The sequence below is a fragment of the Canis aureus genome, chromosome 20 (assembly GCF_053574225.1).
Source record: "Canis aureus isolate CA01 chromosome 20, VMU_Caureus_v.1.0, whole genome shotgun sequence".
NCBI lineage: Eukaryota > Metazoa > Chordata > Mammalia > Carnivora > Canidae > Canis > Canis aureus.
The window spans coordinates 22,910,828-22,930,130 of record NC_135630.1 but is presented as its reverse complement, the minus strand read 5'-3'; the positions used below and the strand labels follow the sequence as shown (position 1 = coordinate 22,930,130).

The 19,303-nt window shown below is 34.8% G+C and overlaps 1 protein-coding gene and 1 long non-coding RNA gene across 9 annotated transcripts in view; one reads left to right on the top strand and one right to left on the bottom strand.

The window, feature by feature from the left end:
* AFG2A (AAA ATPase AFG2A) overlaps positions 1 to 19,303 on the top strand; it is a 353,318-nt gene that overhangs the window by 180,314 nt on the left and 153,701 nt on the right. The gene's annotated exons all lie outside the window — the stretch shown is intronic.
* Positions 1 to 19,303, bottom strand: part of LOC144291546 (uncharacterized) — a 61,713-nt gene that overhangs the window by 38,167 nt on the left and 4,243 nt on the right. The window contains exons 2-4 of one of the 3 annotated variants that reach the window (XR_013358874.1): positions 5,807 to 5,874; positions 3,436 to 3,719; positions 2,238 to 2,506 (exon numbers count right to left, since the gene is read on the bottom strand). This is a non-coding gene — a long non-coding RNA (uncharacterized LOC144291546). Of the gene's footprint in view, positions 1 to 2,237; positions 2,507 to 3,194; positions 3,720 to 5,806; positions 5,875 to 19,303 lie in introns of those variants that run through there. The other 2 variants (XR_013358875.1, XR_013358873.1) reach the window with 2 other exon arrangements.

The following is a 19,303-nucleotide window of genomic DNA, read 5'->3' as shown; positions in this document are numbered from 1 at the left end:
TTACCCCTTAAAAATAAATAAGTAAACGAATAGATAAAATATATCAGTGGCTGATAAAGCTGAGCAAGTAAGTTAAAATCAGCACCTAGGAGGAGTTCAGACTTTAGTGTAAGCAACTGAGATACATAATTTCTGAGTAGAAGAAAGATATATAATGAGGTTTTAGGAAGATTAATCAGTGTTCAGACTGCATTAGAAGAGGCAGAAACTAAAGGCGAGGGTGAAGGGTTATAGTGTTTCTTTAGGAAAGGAATTTAAGACAAGAAGCTAAACTAAAAACAAGAGAAGGATGTATATGAGTGACATTGCTAATGTAAAAAGAAAAAAAGGTCTCACTGTATTGCATGTTGGTTGGTGTACATTTAAATTATCACATTTTAAGAGAAACCCAGACAAGCCAGAGTAAATTCAAAGGAGAGTAACCGGGATTTGGGTGGGAAGGAGGGGCAAGGGTCTACAGACTGAATCCCTGATTAATGAGGAAGTTGAACCAAAGATTCTGAAGGAGAGTGTGAGAGGGAGCTTCAGTTTTTTCAGAGGGCTGTCTTCTAGAAGAGACAACAGCATCCTTACTCTTACTCCAGAGGGGCAAGATACTTGACTTGCATCAGTTACAGGAAGAGTAACTGATGTATTTTGAGAAGTTTAATTTATGATAAAGATTTGTAAACCTGAACACTATCTTCAAATACATGAAAAATCTGCCACATGGAAATGGTACTTGTAAACAGATTCGGTTAACTCCATATATCAGAACCATTTGTAAGTTGTGGATAAGCAGCTTTTCTCTTCATCATAGGAACTATTAATTATAGCAGACCACCCATCAGAAATATTATTAAAAATGTGGGTATGTTAGAAGTGGATATTGATGGTGTCAGTTTTAAAAGGACAAATTAATAGTGTCCATTGGATTTATTTTATCAGTATCTATATTAGAGGGTAAAGAAAGAAGAATCTTAGAACTTACATCAATACTTTTTACTTAAAAAAAGTAAAATTAAATTAAAAAATAAAAATACTTTTTACATCCAGTTTGTGGATGTTTCACAATTTGTTTATTCATGAGAGATAGAGAAGCAGAGGCATAGGCAGAGGGAGGATAAGGCTCCCTGCAGGGGTCTGGATGCAGAACTCAATCTCAGGATCCCAGGATCATGACCTGAGTCAAAGGCAGATGCTCAACAACTGAGCTACCCATGCGTCCCGGTATTTCAGAATTTATCGTTCTCAGATAAACAGAAAATACAAAGAAACATATAAGGAAGTTCATGGGTACATATACCCATGTATAAATAACAATATTTCTTTTTTTTAAATGCATAACAAATAAGAAGGTATGGCATAGTATGAAGAGGGATGGGTTGACATCAAGCACACCTGAATTTGAAGCCAGCTCTGCCACTTAGCTCTTTTAACTTGGCCTCTCTAGGCCTCTCTAGGTCATAGTTTAATCACCTGTAAAACAGGGATATAATTACTCTCTTCCAGGCTTTTTTTTTTCTTCCAGGCTTTTAATACAGATTAATAATAATACTTATTCAGTACACAGAAAAGAACCTAGAACATTTTGGTATTAAAAATTGGCAGCTAGGGGCAGCCTAGGTGGCTCAGAGGTTTAGCACCACCTTCATCCCAGGGCATGATCCTGGAGATCCTGGATCGAGTCCCATGTCGGGCTCCCTACATGGAGCCTGCTTCTCCCTCTGCCTGTGTCTCTGCCTCTCTCTCTCTCTCTCTCTCTCTCTTTCTCTCCCTGTGTCTCTCATGAATAAATAAATAAAAATCTTAAAAAAAATAAAAACTGGCAACTATTAAAATTATTATTTGAAAAGGTTTTATTTTTAAAAAAACATTTTATTTATTTGAGATAGAGAAAGCGAGCATAAGAAAGAGAGCTTGAGTGGGGGGCTGGGGGGGGAAGGGCAGAAGCAGACTCCCTGATAAGCAGGGAGCCTAATGCAGAGCTCAATCCTAGGACCCTGGGATCATAACCTGAGCTAAAGGCAAACACTTAACCAACTGAGCCACCCAGGTGCCACAGAAAAGGTTTTCGATAAGCATACTCTGTAGACACAAAGTGGTTAAGTGGAAAGAACATAGGCTTTGGAATCAGACTGGCCTGACTTTGAAGCTTAGCTCAGTCACTTGTTAGCACCAAATCCACGTTTAAACAATATGACTCAGATTCTTTATCTTTAAAATGGGAACAATACTTACCTACTCCATAGGTTCAGAATATCAAATGAGGTCATGTTTATTATTTCTGTATTTAGCAGAGTCTGGTACGTAGTAAAACCTCATTGTTCATTTCCTTTCATTTCTTCAAATGTATATAGAGGTAGTACCCCACTCATGACCTGTTAACATGTATTTTGTAGACTTAGATGGACTGGAAGTCCTGGCTGGGCTTCACAGTCCCCGAGGAAAGGGAGAGCTGTTCCTGTTTGCCAATGCCAACTCCTGGAACTGATTCATCTAATGGACTGCCCTCTATTATGCAACCCTTGAAAGGAAATGTCTGAGTTTTAATAGAGGAAGAGAGGATAGAGACTCATATCTTGTTTTATACGAAAGTAAAGAGTTTAAGTTACTGGGTGTTCAGGCACACTTATTATAATTCCTCCTTTCTAAACCTTATCCAGTACTTCCAAAGTCTGCTGTTTCCAGAAGAGTAATCAGAGGAGAAAGTTGAAGTTTGACACTTATACCCACTTTCTTATCCTCTTATTTTCAGCCAAATATTATAGTCCATTCATAATGACTGTTCTAATTGGGTTTGTTTCCTTATGATTGAAATAACTTTCTTCTTTCTCTGTGCAAATTGACCATAATATTCTTCTTATTTAGAAAACCACTCTCTTTGGGCCCCTATGTAATTCTGAGCCACTTCCAAGAGTCACCCTAAGGTCAGCTCCCTCTGTGTTCTCTAGTGATCTTTCTAGCCCACAGTATTTTTCCCCACCTTGATCTCTTTCAGTCCCAAATCTGACTTCACATTTTGTCACTTGTTTTCTATCTTGAGTTCTTTGCAAATTATTTCATGTGTGTAATTTATCTTTCCCAGTAGAAATTTAAACACTTGAAGGGTAAAACATTACCTTACTGTATTTCTATTATGTACCCCATTGTGCCTAGGGGAAAAAAATGTAGTTTTGTATGGTAAATATTTGATAAAAATTTATTGAGTTGTTTAAAGTTTTTGGATATCTGCTGAGGCCTCTAGGCCAACATTTCATTACTTTGGTTAGTTTATTTGCCTTTGAGAATTTTCTGAGCACTTCTGATTTATTTTCATAATAGGCAACACTTGAGGTATCATGACTAAGAATCACTTAGTATGAAAAAAATATTCTAAGTGTCCTGATTCCTAGTCTAGTTTTCTTTCTCCTTGATATAATACTGAAGCAAATAACAAATGGAACTTCTACTTACTTAATGATTCTGTAATTCTGCGTGTGTTTTTAATGGCAATAAGAATGTGAAGTTTGAAGGTTCTTTTAGTATCTCTGAGAAATCAAAATTTTTCCTTTTCATTCAATCTATGGATGATGACAATTTCTGATAAACATCTCAGATTTTCATCTTTGGTTGACGTTAGGTGAATTTTATTCTGAGAGTCCTATAAAAAAGTACTTTGGGCCATAGAAAAATCTTCTTAGTGTAAAAGTAACAAATTATATGATTCCATTTATATGAAATGTCCAGATAAGGGAAATCTATGGAGATGAAAATTAGATCAGTAGTTGCTTGGGGCTGGAATTGCAAGATACTTAGGGGATTAACTATAAACAGGCATAAGGCAACTTTTGGGAGCAACAAAAATGTTCCAAAACTAGATTATGGTAATGGTTGCATGATGTAAATTTATTAGAAATCATTGGATTGTAGACTTAAATTTGGTGAATCTTATGATATATAAATTACTTCTCAATAAAGTTGTTAAAAAATAATTTATGAGATTACATGGTTAAATGCTATTTTCTAATAAATTGTCCAGAGTGATAATATTTCCATTAGGAAAGGCAAAGATGTTGATACAAATTATTCCATTAGAAAAACTAATTATTGCTATTCTTCAATCACTGTATCAGTATATATATACTTCTCATATTATTTCTATTAATAAATTTATATTGCACTATTTAGTAGAATTTTCAAAAATAAAACTACTTCTGTGTAAAAAAATACCAGAACGGCCTTTTTATTATTTTACTTTTCTGACCTTTTTATGTCAATGGAATTCAAATGATTTCTCACTGTTTTCTATTCTGAAAATAATTATCACTTGCCTTTTTTAATTGAAGTATTCTACCAGAGTTGACTATACAGTGATTTTTTTTTCCCAAAGGTAATCTTAATTTTTCATATATTTCTAAGATTAAATTTGAGAGCTGTTCGTTCAGGGGGAAAAATATCTAATTTAGTAAGCTATAAACTTTTGACAATGGAAGACTGAACAACTGGCTTAAATATTTAGTAATTTCTGCACACTATTCTATTCCCAAGTATAATAAGTATTTCCCCGTGTCTGATATCTTTTGGCTTCATACTTTTCGCTTCTGTTTCTATCTAGACTTGTGTTCTTTTGTCCAGTTGAGCAGTAGCGCTGATTTTTTCATTTGACAAATATGTATTTTCAGAACAGGAAAACTTGAAACCACAAGAGAATTTAGATATCATCTAGTCCAACTTATTAAGTTGTGGATTTGATATGAGACCTTCAGTGGTTAAGGGACATATTTGAATACATAAAGTCAAATAGTTATCTTAATTTTCAAGATTCAGTATTTACAATAAACCAGCGCAATTTCCTCATCTAGTCAAGAAGAGAGGCTGATATTTTTCAGTTCCTTGAAACTTCCAAATTTCATAAATTTAGTGGTACTATAGCTACACATGTTACTTCTCTTAGCCTTACCTAACTACATTTGCTCATAGTCTAACCCTAATTTCTTTTTCTTTTTTTAAGATTTTATTTATATATTCATGAGAGACACAGAGAGAGAGAGACAGAGGCAGAGACACAGGCAGAGGGAGAAGCAGGATCCATGCAGGGAGCCCGACGTGGGACTTGATCCTGGGTCTCCAGAATCAGGCCCTGGGCTGAAGGCAGTGCTAAACCGCTGAGCCACCAGAGCTGCCCCTAACACTAATTTCAAATTACAATATGTGGATGCTATTTATCTTGCTCCTTGCACTTTTTATAAGAAGAAATATACTATAATAGTAAGAGTTTTCAATTCACACTCAACTATATTTGACTCTAGGTCTGCCATTCATTTACTCTGTGACCTTGAACAAGTTATTTTCCCCTCGGTATGGGGTAAAAAGGCAGAGATAGTAATAGCTTTTTTCCCTATCCTTTTTAGCCTTTCTGTCTTCATAGATTTAACTCTGGGGCTATCTCTTAAATTTGAATTGTTTGATTAGTGAAAGTAACTCAATTTTTTTTCTATACTTTTATTAATCATTTGATTTTCTTTTGTGAGAAAATTCAAAAATAAATATCCTTTTTGTTTCCTTACTCATTAAGCTATTGAAACCTTGATATTTTTCTTTATAATTTGTTTAAATTCTTTATATAGCTAGGTTATTAATCTTTTCTTGGAGATATTTTCCCAGATGGCTGTTTACTTTGGAATTTCATTTGTAATGTTCACTAATGTGCATAAGTCATCTCTACAGATTCTTCCTTTGTTTTTAAACTTAGAAGATCTTGAGGGTAAGATATTTGGAGATAAGATGTGGCTGCAATTACATTACAAACTATTAAGCTTTATGTTTTTAAAAAATCTAAACTTACGTTCTCTCTTAAGCAGTTCATTAATGAAGAGACAGATAATTTCAGAGGTCCATGAAGAGTCTTCTTAACTGTAAAAACAGATAAAGGGAGAATGAGAAAGCAAATCTCAACTGATTGTTTACATTTTAATTTTTATTTCAATGATACAGTAAATGATGTAATGTCCAACTAAAAATGTTTGCAAGATAGGATTGCTAGTATTGAAAATAATTTATCCAAATAAGGTAATAAGAAGTTACCTTTCAAAACCTAGGGTAGTTTTGCAAAATAAGAATAAAGTTAAATTTTGAAACCTGGTATGTTAATGGTAAACCACAGTCATTAATTCTACTAGCATAAGAGACAGAGTAGTTCCCATTTTCCCATTTTATAAATAAGTGAAGCTTATTTATAAAAAGATAAAGATCATAAAGGATTATTAATTGACTACTTGAAATGGAGGATAATTATACATAGAATATTTGGGGTATGTATTAAAATAGAATTCATTCAAAATGTAATAAGCATTGTGTCATTTTCTAAGTTCCTTTCTATAATTTTAAGGGAGAAAGCCAAAGATTCCTTTTGCATATATAAAAAAATATAAATATTATTAATTTATGTCTATGGAAAAGGAAAAAATTGATATTTCCATAATGTGCTCTGTTCTTCATATGAATAGTTGAAGCTAATTGTAGGTGATGGGATTTCATTTTGGCTCTGGTTATCATGTTTAGAGTCTTATCTTGTGACATGATTTGTTTAAGAGAAATGCATGCTTGCAGTTAAGTACATCCATTAGCGGTAAACCTGGTTAAATAGTGCCTGTCCTCAGTTGGTAAACGTCTACTTGGATAATGATAACGCAGTAACAATCTGATGGGTATAACAACTGCAGTATTAAATCTGCCATGGTGAGATAGAAACTCTCTTGTCAGCTTATATAATTTTCAGAGGGTTGCACTTTCAGTGGAGAAGGGAAGAGGACAAAATAATAACTTCTTGTTAGAGTACAGTAAGTGAAAGCTCATATGAACATCTCTTACCTTTCTTGAATGACTCCTTAAAAGGTGACATTTTCATTTTTGCTTTCAATTCTTGCTTATATAATGAAAACAAAGTGAGGAACTCAGAAGTATGGGTTTAATAAATTCTCACTTCTATATTCACATGCTATTTTTTATTTTAATGAGGAAGAAAATTTATATTTAATACTGACTTATACTATGCCTGTATTTTAAATTATTAATCCCCACAATAACCCTGTATGAGCCAGGGAGGATTAGTGACTTTGTCTAAGGTTATATAATCCTGAACAGGTAGAGTCTAGACTAGATCCATGTTTTTTCTGACTGTAAGGCTTAACTCTTTTCCTCTTAAAGAAGTAGATATGTATGATATGTGATATGCAATATAAAATAGATACAGAAACAATAACTGCCAGTATAGTGTGGTTTCTGGTTAGTGCCAGATGATTGGAACAGAGAAAGGAGAGAGATTGCTCTAAACTGGAATAAGGAGGAAGAATTATATGAGGACACAACCTGAATTGGGCTATGTACTCTCTCAGTGAATTATCACTAGATGGAGATAGTGATCTCATATGAAATGAAAACTAAGAGATTTTTGGAAGATAATAAGTATGTGTTTGAGGACAAAAGGGAGGATGGTCTCTGGGTTATTTAAGGACGCCATCTTAGTTATTGGTGTCTCAGTTTAAATAGTTCTTAAACGTGTTTGTTGCATTGAAAAATGAGAGGTAAGAGAAGCATAGTTGAGAACATATCGTCTTGCAGTGTTGAAGGTAGTAGAATTAACAGTGCTTTTTTATAAGTTACTAGCCTGATACAGGGGGATGGGGGTTGGGAATGATGAGAAAGAAGAGAGTGAGGGCAAGTCAGCTTTTCCTCTAATATAGAATAATAGGTCTAAAAAACGAGGAATTTTGAGGCCATGAACAACACTGATGAAAGAGTTAACACTTGATACCCTCAATCAACTTTGAAGGATGGGAGACTTCTTTGAAACCTTGAGGCAAATAGAAAGGATTTGGATTAGCCACTGAGGCAAGGGAAAATGGGCTCATAAAAGAATAGCCCAAAAGCAAGCAGCAAAGACCAAGTTGAAATTTTAAGAACTAAGTTTGGATTATGTTCATTCCATGGTGTTTTTCTATTTTCTTCCCAGAAATCAGAGGTACACTGCAGAGCAAACAGTTCTGCTTTAATATTTACCAGCACAAATCTAACATATGTAATCATATCCAGTTCCATACTTTTTTTAGGTCATGTGATTTGGCTACAAATGTATCCCTAGGTCTTTGTGCAGAGTTGAAACAGTATGTAGGCACAAATTTAAAATATTCACCCTAAACAGTTGCTCTCGAGAATGCTTAGAAAAGCTTTTGGTTGCACAGCTTAAGTAACAGAGCTGGAAAAATAATTTGGTAGGGAAAGCTAATGGGTTCATTTTCTCACTTATGATGATTGTAGTATTTTTAGTAGTGATGTAGAGCTCTGTCCTTCCCGTCATCTAATTATAATGTGCAAGGACTGATTGCATGTGCTCTTTGACTGCTGTCCTTGGCACTAATAACCCTAAACAAAGCTGCAGGCCCTAATTACCCCCTTTTCGTAATCTGAATTTTTATGTGCTTTTGAACTAAGTCTTCTAGTACTCTAAGAGGGCTTCCCTCGTCATTGGAGAGACATTTACTTCTCCTGAATTCAAGGAACTAGATTTTGAATTATTTTTTGGAGGAGTTTGTTACACTTATAATTTTATAGTAGCACAGATAAATCAGTATGCCTTGGTTTGTTTTTATATACCTAAACTAATATTGTCTGCATATAAGGAGATCATTACAAAAGTTTACTTTAAGATATATTCGTGAGATGTGTGTACATGTTGATAACATGGAGACAGAGAGGGTTGATTTTGTCTCCTGATTGTCAGATTCCATCTAACTAATTGATAATATGATTCTGTATCTCTTTTTGATGTGCTATAACCTGAATTTCTTGTGGTAATATTTAGAAGATAAAATAAAAATGGACTTTGGGTTTATGTCAGTTGAAAGGAAGATGATTCGCTGAATTACTGAGCACATTGGAAAAATGACAAGGCAAAGTCTGTTTATTCCTTCTTGGCTGAAGAACCAGCAAACACTTCTGATTAATGACATTGAAATGAGTCAGAATTATTAGCTTGAAGCACAGAACTATGTTTTTTTTTCAAAGTCTTGACCAAGAGAATATGGCCTCATGTGAAAATAAAGATAATTTAGATTTTGATTTTTCTTCTCTTTTAAAAATTCAATTTTCTTAAATTTTTTTCTCACGTTTAAAAATTATTATTAGTTATATGACTTGGGCAACTGATTCTGCTTTAGTTTCTTTAACTTTAAAATGGGTTTATTGTACCTATTTAACAGAGCCATTGTGAAGATTAAATGAGATCGTATTTGTGGAATGATTAGAATGACTAGAACTGGTAAATTACTCAGTGAATATTAACTATTGTTTTCATTTAACCAGTATGGCTTCAACCACAGTGGCAGGGATAATATTCTAGCTGGGCACTCTAATAACTATTCAACCAGAGAAAATTTACTTAACCTCTTTGTGCCTCAGTTTCCACATTTGTAACATAAAAGTAATGTCTACTGTATCAGATTTTTGTGAAAATTTAGTGAGTTAATGTATATTAAAGTGCTTAGAACAACCTAACACATACTAAGCCTATTATTATAAATATTTTCTTTTTTTTTTTTTTTTTTTTAAAGATTTTATTTATTTATTCATGAGAGACACAGAGAGAGAGAGAGGCAGAGACACAGGCAGAGGGAGAAGCAGGCTCCATGCAGGGAGCCTGATGCGGGACTCGATCCCAGGTCTCCAGGATCACACCCCAGGCTGCAGGCGGCGCTAAACCGCTGCGCCACCAGGGCTGCCCTATAAATATTTTCAACATTAACATTGTTTTTATTAGGACACATTTTTTTAACAATAAAAAGTACTTAAATGTACATAGTTCTGCATCACAGCCAAGTAGGGAAATTTAAAAAGGTAAGGTAAATTAATAAGACATGAGGGACAGAAAAAGAAGGCAAGATGATAGGAATAGCCAGAAGAGTAAATACTACAGTAGCAGACAGTGTAAAACAAAAACAGCCAGAGGGAGAAGACAGATAAGATAGGAGAGTTCCAGAAAGTTCTTCCTACTTCTAAAATTCATTTATTTGTTTATATACATGAACACACACAAGATAAAATCCTAGACTGGGTAACATGTTCTATAGGCTACTATCTCCCAACACTTTATAAATTTTTTTATACTGTATTTATTCTTGGTTAATTGAACACCTTCCCCATCAGACTACAAACTCTTTGAAGGCAAGAAACACATTTTGCTCATCTTTGGAATCATAGTGTCTTGCCCATAGAAGGCACTCAGTAAATATTTAAAGTACAAAAATAGGGCTTTGCAATACCAATTTGTGTTTTTCTTTGAAATTTTTTCCTTTTTCCTAATATTTCCCATAAATATGCCTTGAATATAAAACATATTTGTGTGTATGTACCTTTACTGCATGTAATATTTTAGTTTCTAAATTTATATTTTCTTTTATTAAATTTTGTTGCTAAATTTTTATTTTGGAAGTCTCCATACTTACTAAAATTATTATGCTATTTGACATAATAACACTCACCACATCTTTAGGAAAATACAGTTGTCTTGTTCACCACACTTTATATCATATGTTAATTTTTCTATTATTTCTTTTCTTTTGGAGTCTATTGTTCTTTTTGTTTGTAAAACAGCATACTTGATGCTGCAACCAGTGGCTTTTTGCCATGCATTCTTAGTAGTTCTTGGAACATTTGGTTTAGGAAGTAGGATAATTAGTATATAAACATTGTGTAGCAGAACTACTCTAATTAGTGCCTTTTGGCCAGAGTTGAATGATAAACAAAGTAAGATGCACGTCAGCATTCATCCTAACAGTTTATAAAAATCCTGTTATGGCCCTATGGGATAGCATACACAAGCTATATTGAATAATGTAGTAGTTGAAACCATGAGAAAAGGTTCCATCATTTCAATTTCATAGTTGCAATATAATTAGCTAACTCTACAGACTTTCATTAGTCTTCACTATTCAGAAATCTTAAACTTAGCTGTCAAGTATATCCCTAATAACTTTTCACATTTTTTGTGAAATATTTCCTCTTTAATCTATACCTGAGCCCATTTCTTTATATGCCTGTAATCTACTAGTTAAAAGAAGAGCATTGATGTAAACCATCAAAATGAAATAGATTAAAAAATCAGGTTCAGACACAAAAATTTTTCACTTACTTTATGGGGTCTTAAGCAAATTTTCTGCTGTTGAATTTACTATTTAGGTCCCTTACTGCTGAAAACTACTAAATACTAAATACTACTTCTTATTTTTGATGTATAAATACTCAGAAGATTTTTCCTATTAAGATGTCCTGTAAGTCCACATTTTTCAAGCTGCTATCTATATATGGACAAATAATTTTTTTTAGAGTAAGAACAGAGCTTTTTGCTAGACAGCTCCTTTTTTTAGGGGCACTTTGGGCCTAGGGTACGAAGTCTAAGTACCAGTTCTTAGGAATCTCATTTGTATTCAGAATGTCAGTTGTCAAAAACTTCTTTGTGACTAATTTCCTTGTATGAGACTGCTGAAAACAGAAAGCAAATTATTTTTTAAGATAGAAAGCTTAATAAAATATTTGTCAAAGAAATAGAAATGATAATCAAAGCTCTCCCTAAATTTTACACCTGAAATAAACACTTGAACAGACAGATGCACTTCCCCAAGTTGAATAACTTACGCAAGATACTTTTTTTTTTTAAAAGATTTTATTCATTTATTCATGAGAGACACACAGAGAGAGGCAGAGACACAGGCAGAGGGAGAAGCAGGCTACCCACAGGGAGCCCCATGCAGGGCTCTATCCCTGGACCCCAGGATCAGGCCCTGCGCCAAAGGCAGACGCTCAACCACTGAGCCACCCAGGCATCCCACAAGATGCTTCTACTAAATTTTCAGGAGATAAAGCTCCTCTCTCTAGGAAATAATCAAAGAAAGAAAAAGAAAAAAGTTGAGGTGAGGGAATGCTTTCTGGCTAATTTTGCAAGACTTGAATAACTTTAATTCCAAAAGGATAGTACAACAGAAAAGAATTTTAAGTCAGTCTTTTACAGTAGTAAGTGTGGGAATTCTAAAATTTTTTTTAATTTTTATTTATTTATGATAGTCACACACACACACACACACACAGAGAGAGAGAGAGAGAGAGAGGCAGAGACATAGGCAGAGGGAGAAGCAGGCTTCATGCACCGGGAGCCCGACGTGGGATTCGATCCCGGGTCTCCAGGATCGCGCCGTGGGCCAAAGGCAGGCGCCAAACCGCTGCGCCACCCAGGGATCCCCAAGTGTGGGAATTCTAAATGAAATGTTAGCTAACTAAATCCAACAGATTTTTTTAAAAAATGTAATTATCTCTGGAGAGCAAAGATGGTTTAACATAAGAGAAATCAATGAAACTAGATTAATAGATTAATCAATGAAACTAGAATAATAGTAATAGTGAAAATATATAATAGACAAAAACTTATATAATTACCTAAAAGAAGATTTTCAAAGTATTTGATAAAATTTAACTCTAATTTACAACTGATAGTCCTAAGTCTAGGAAACTAGGAATGGAAAGAAATTATAATTGATAAAGGTTAAATACTAAAACCTGTACCAAACATCAAAACTAAATCTTTGAACTTTAAACAAGTTTTTGACAAAGCTAGACAACTTTTTTTTTAAGAGTTTATTTATTTATTTGACAGAGAGAGCTATGAACAAGCAAGGAGAAATGCAGAGGGAGTGAGAGAAGCAGGCCTGATGCAGGATTGGATCCCAGGACCTTGGGACCATACCTGAGCCAAAGGCAGATGTGTAACTGACTGAGCCACCCTGGTGCCCCTAGTAATATTTTTCATATAGATCTGGCTAATCCAAAAAGCAAAAAAAAAAAAAAAAAAGTGAAATAAAGATAGAGAAGAGAGGGGGAAAAGGGAAAAAATAAGTCTTTATTTAGAGATTATATAATGTCTACATAGACAAAGCATTAGAACTTGCAGAAATAACTTACATACTTTCAGAAATCAATAGTTTTGTTTTTCCACACTAGCAGTAACTATAGTCCAAAGTTCACTGTAGTTATAAAAATTGTAAAGCATTTAGACATTAACCTAAAAAATGCGTAACAACTTTATAAAACAAATTGTAAAAATTTACTGAAGGACATAAATGAAGCCTTGAATAAATGAGGAACTATAACAGACTCACTGGTGGGGCATATAAAACAAAGATGTCAATTCTCACCAAATGCAATTCCAATAAAAATTTTAATAGGATTCGGATGGGTGGGGGCAGGGGTCAAACTGACTGTGATAAAGAATACAAATCCACAAATAGTTAAGTCTATTTTGAAATATATATGGAAGAAGAATTGTATTTTGACCAGATTTTAATTCATAATAATGAAAATAGTTTGGAACTGGCACAGAAGCAGACAAATGAAAGAGATGAGTCCTCAAAAATAGACCCAAAGTGGGATCCCTGGGTGGCGCAGCGGTTTAGCACCTGCCTTTGGCCCAGGGCGCGATCCTGGAGACCTGGGATCGAATCCCACGTCGGGCTCCCGGTGCATGGAGCCTGCTTCTCCCTCTGCCTATGTCTCTGTCTCTGTCTCTGTCTCTGTCTCTCTCTCTCTCTCTGTGTAACTATCATAAATAAATAAAAATTAAAAAAGAAATAGACCCAAAGTGGGGAAGAGGTGTGTTTCTTAATAAGTTCTTAGGAAGAAAAAAAAAAAAAATAAGTTCTTAGGAAGACCTGTTCACTAGATGAAACAAATAAATTTGGACCGCTCCCTCACATCATGTACTATATGAGATCCAGAGAGAACAAAGACCTAAAGGTGACAGGTAAAACTGTCGAGCCAATAAAAGAAAATGTTAGAGATCTCTGTGACCTTGGTCTGTGGAAGAACTTTACTCCAAAAGCACCAACTATCAGGGATAAATTGGTAGCTTTACAATGGCAAAACTCAGAATTTCTGTATGGTGATTTCTAGGATAAAACAAACTTCACATAACAGTGACTGATTGGAAGCAGATATTTGCACCATCAAAGCTGAGAAGAAATAAACATGTGGACTCTGTGAGAAATCCTTGCAATTTCAAGAATAAGAAAGGGAGAGAAATATACAGATAAAAGCAATGGTTATTACTTAACACATCATGGAAGGAGGCTCCTGAACCACCAGGTATATGAAGAGAGATATTCAACCTTATAAGTAATTAGAGAAATGCCAATTAAATTAATAGTAACATATCACTTTGCACCCATCTAACTGGAAAGAAGTTTTGTTTTGTTTTGTTTTGTTTTTTAAGATTTTATTTATTTATTCATGAGAGGCACAGAGAGAGAGAGAGAGAGAGAGAGAGAGAGACACAGGCAGAGGGAGAAGCAGGCTCCATGCAGGGAGCTCGACATGGGACTCGATCCCAGGTCTCCAGGATCATGCCCTGGGCTGAAGGTAGCACTAAACCACTGGGCCACCAGGGCTGTCTGGAAGGAAGTTTTTAAAAAATGATTAGGTAAATCAAAATGTAGGTGAAGATTTGGGACGGTGGGACATAAGTACCACCAGGGGAAATCTAGACTGATATAACTGGTCTGAAGAGCAATCTCATAATCCTTAGGCAAAAGCATGGTTATAATTTGTCACTCAGTAATCCCTTATCTGTGGATATACTACAGTGAAACACAGCTCAAGTCTATAATGGAGTATACCCAGGATGTTTACCTCAGAGTTGTTTTTGGTAGAGTTGAGGACAAAGTGTCTATCTTTAGGGGAATGGTTAAGTACGATATGATGGATGCATCCTATGGCACCTGTAGCAGTCAGAAGCAGTAAAATAACTGCTGGCAGTGCCCTCTAACCAGAGACCCTTGGGAACACAAACCTGTAGTGGAACAAATTGGGTTTATTACTTGTAGGGCAGGGGTAACCCACACTGTGGAGGACTGTGGGACATCTCAGCAAGAGGATGTTGGGAAGCACTTACAAGGGCCGAACTTAACATTAGATGATGGGTACAGGGTTAAAGGTGGGACTTTGCTTTGGCTTGGATGCTATCAGAAAACAGAGGTAATTCTAGGATTGGTTTTGAATGAGGCAAAGCTGTAATTGGCAGAGAAGTAGCAGTCATTCTTACTAGCCAGGATAGGGAATTTCGGGTTGTTTTTGTGGCTTGGACAATGTTCATATTTTGTCTATGTTCAAACATGATTATGAAGTGGTCTGTGTTTGTCTTGATTCATTATGGACACAGAGTGGCCTTTTCTGATGTTGGTGTTTTATAAAATGACTCATGGTCAGCAGAATACCAACCAAGTGTCAGACCGGCTTGTAATAGAATGAAGGCTTTGCTGATAATACCAAGCCAGCTCCTAGATGTATTACTTTTCCCTCTCATAGTGCTACAACAACACAAAGAGAACTTAAAACCATGATAGATTATTATTTAAAAAAAAAAAAAAAGATTCTTGAAAAGGGCTAACAACAAGATATATGGCATGATATTATTTATGTAAGTTAAACATACAAATGAAATAATATGTATTATTCAAGGATGAATATACACACAAAGGCCCTGTACCAAACACATAGCTTTTCATCTTCAGTGAAGGTGGAGGGAAGGGGCCAGTGGCCAGATACTGGGGCTAAAAGGAAATATTAAGTAAGAGAGGAACCTCGTGATAGTGTGCTACAGATGAAAGATATAATAATTCAGTCTCAGCAACCGAAACCCAAAAACCAGTCTCTACATCATCAGAAATGTAGCAGGGGAAAGAATGGGAGCCAGTGGCCCAAATTCTTATTTGAATTTACTGCCATAGCCGTAAAGGGAAAAGGAATGCCTTCTTTAAGCTTTCCTGAAATCTCTTTCATTTCCCCCATCCAGGAATGAGCTACTGTAATGATAGCATGTTGATGCTAGTTGAAATAAAACATGCCCTCCCAGCATAAAATGAGAGGCATCAGTATTTTATGTGGGAACTTGATTCAACTTTAAACATACCCAAAAGCTTTGGAATTAAAAACAACAACCAAAACAAACCAAAACCCCCTTTCATATTAGCTGCAGAGAAAACTACTTCATTGCATTTTAGGTAAATGATTTCTTCATAAACTTTAAAATTAGCATCTGTTAATATTTTAAGATTACTTTTTAATTAGAAGAGAGCTTGTGATTTTAAGAAGTAAGGAGACTTTCTTCCATTCCTCCCCTCAGCCTCTTATCAGGGATTCTTTAAAAGCAAATGTCCTAGTTTCTTAAATGAATTTCCTTCAGCTTCTGTAGTAAATATTTAGAGGTAGTATTATAGGTAGTAAGAACAAAGGTTCTCTGATTTAGGAATGGAAACTTAATTTTTACTTTAACCCTTTTCTGCTCAATTCTAAAGTGAACATGTAGGTGTGTCTCCTAAAGTTCTTGTTGGGCTGTTATTTTTGAAACATTTGTTCTCTTAATTTATATCATTTTCTATTATAGTTGGCAAGGGGCCAACTATACTATGATCATTCTTTTTTAAGTTTTTATTTAAATTCCAGTTAGTTAGCATAAAGTTAACTAGTTTCAGGTGTACAATATAATCATTCAACACTTCCATACAACACCCAGTGCTCATCACAAGTGTACTCCTTAATCCCCATCACCTATTTAATCCATTCCCCCACCCCCATCCCGTCTGTTAACCATCAGTTTGTTCTCTCTAGGTAAGAGTCTGTTTCTTAGTTTGCTTCTCTCTCTTTTTTACCCTTTTGTTCTCATTTCTTAAATTCCACATATGAGTGAAATCATATAGTATTTCACTATATGAGAAACACTCATATAGTAAGTGTTTCTCTGACTTATTTTGAGTAGCATAGTACTCTCCAGCTCCATTCATATCTTTTCAAATACCAAGATTTCATTCTTTTTGTGGCTGAGTAATAGTCCATTACACACACACACACACCATCTTTATCCATTCATCAGTCAAGGGACATTTGAGCTCTTTCCATAATTTAGCTATTATTGATAATGCTACTATAAACATCAGGGTACATCCCTTTGGATTCGTATTTTTGTATTATTTGGGTAAATACCTACTATTGCAATTTCTGTGTCATAAGGTAGCTCTATTTTTAACTTTTTTGAGGAGCCTCCATATGGTTTTCCAGAGTGGCTGCACCAGTTTGCATTCCCACCAACAGTGCGAGAGGGTTCCTTTTTTCTACATTCTCACCAACACCTATTATTTCGTGTGTGTGTGTGTGTGTGTGTGTGTTTAGCCATTCTGAGAGGTGTGAGATGATATCTCATTGTAGTTTTGATTTGCATTTCGCTGATAAGTGTTGTTGAGCATCTTTTCATGTGTCTCTTGGCCATCTGTGTGTCTTCTTTGGAAAAATGTCTATTCATGTCTTCTGTCCATGCTATGATAGTTCTTATGTCATCAGATTTTGTTTAATCATCTCTGTAGTTATTTGAACCTTCATTAACACTATAGGAACAAATATAGAATTTCGTTTATAAGCATTCAAAACCCTTAAATTAGTTTTTAAGGATAACTACTCTTTATTACACTACCTTTATAAATCCCTGTCAGATTCCCAGGTTTCTTTCATGTCTGTTAGTAAATATAATGAATTTTTATTTAAAAACAAATGTACCTCCATTCACATTCTTACACAATATCCCAAATGGTGAATTACTTTGGAATTTTGCTTATTAAAACATAAATTATGAAATCTCTGTATTATGTAAGACTTCTGTTTTCTTGGGGAGAAACCACATTGTTTCCAATAGAACTTACTCATTCAGACTTCTGGGTTTGATCTGGGTTTGAAATTTCTATGTGTTTCATCTCTAAAAATATTTAGCAAATCCCACATTTGTTTTATGTAGATAGAGTTGTATATTAATTACTCTAATTCACATTTTCCTGTAAAACAGTATGAAGAATGCTAGATCGCAACCTCTTTAAAACCCATGGCATGACGGACATACTATGTTTGCAATAAAGAATAGTAAGAATAAAATGTTGCTGCAAGCATTCAGAATACTCTTTTTAATTCTACATGCCCTTGTGCTTCATCAATACCTGTTGATAGGCTTCCCACAGCTGCATATGGTCCATTCCAGATTCTGAAACTTGGTTGCATTAAAATATGAGTGAAAATGTTTGAACTGTCTTTGAGTTTATGGAATAAAGGGACCTAATGGACAACATTATACTTTTATCCTCCCTTCTCCCAGTGAGTTTGCCTTCCAAGGCCTGTTTATGGTTTTTATCTCCCCTACATCCTTGGGCCCAGCATTATAAAGCACAGTGAGAAGCCAATATAAATAAATAAATAAAATACCTTTCAAGGAACTGTTTCCAAGTTAGTATACCTAAATGGACAAGGACCATAGGCAGTTTTTCCTGCAGATGCTAACAATCTGGAAGAAGGAATAGACAGGTTTTCTCCTCACCTGAATACCTGAATGTTGGGTTTTTTTGTAAAATCTTCAAATCATCAACTCACACACCACACTTTAAGCAGGACTTTATTTAGTATCTCCATATCAGGAATGGAACTTGACACAATTTTCCATACATGTGCACACACACATAATAAATGTCAACCTCTTGTAACTGCTATAAGAGTTAGTGCTTACAGCATTGGGCATTCTGTTAAAATCATTAACTTGAAATAGTGTTCTTTCCAGGGGAATTTTATCAGAAAGAATATAAGGTGTTTTGAGCATGTGATTCCAAAGGAAAGGGAAAGCTAATAAAGAACTTAGTAGTGTAACCACTGATTTAGTTATTTTACAGATACAATTTGGAACTAAAGTAATTTTTTAAAAAAATGCTACTTTGGCCACTATGGTGGTAGGAGACAGATTTAATGTTTATAAAGGTTCATATGTGGTACATTTGGCTGTAAAAGTAATTGTGGTTGGCACTGCAGTAGGAAGTCATCTCGGGTCACTACCGACAACTAATACCCAATGTTACTCGTAGTGTGGGCCAGAGTTTGATTTGTTTTTTGAGGAAGTGATTATATATCTATGTAGGCAAGGTAAGTTTTATTTTTGGCATTCATAATAGAATTCTCTATTCTGGTTCTTACATTTTTGCACATTATAGACAAGTTGTAAATTCCATGATTCTCCAGTCAGAGAAATTCCTGATGACACAGTTGTTTAAAACCTGAAAACAGTTTACTCTAAAACATTTTAGTGTTTTGAAAAAGAAAAGGATTTTGCTTTTTATTCCTTCTTTATAGAGAAGTTTTAACTACATTTTTAAATTGTCTTTTATCTGATATACTAGTGTTTATGGGTAGTATTCTTTTTGTTCTGAGGTCTCAGTATCTCTCT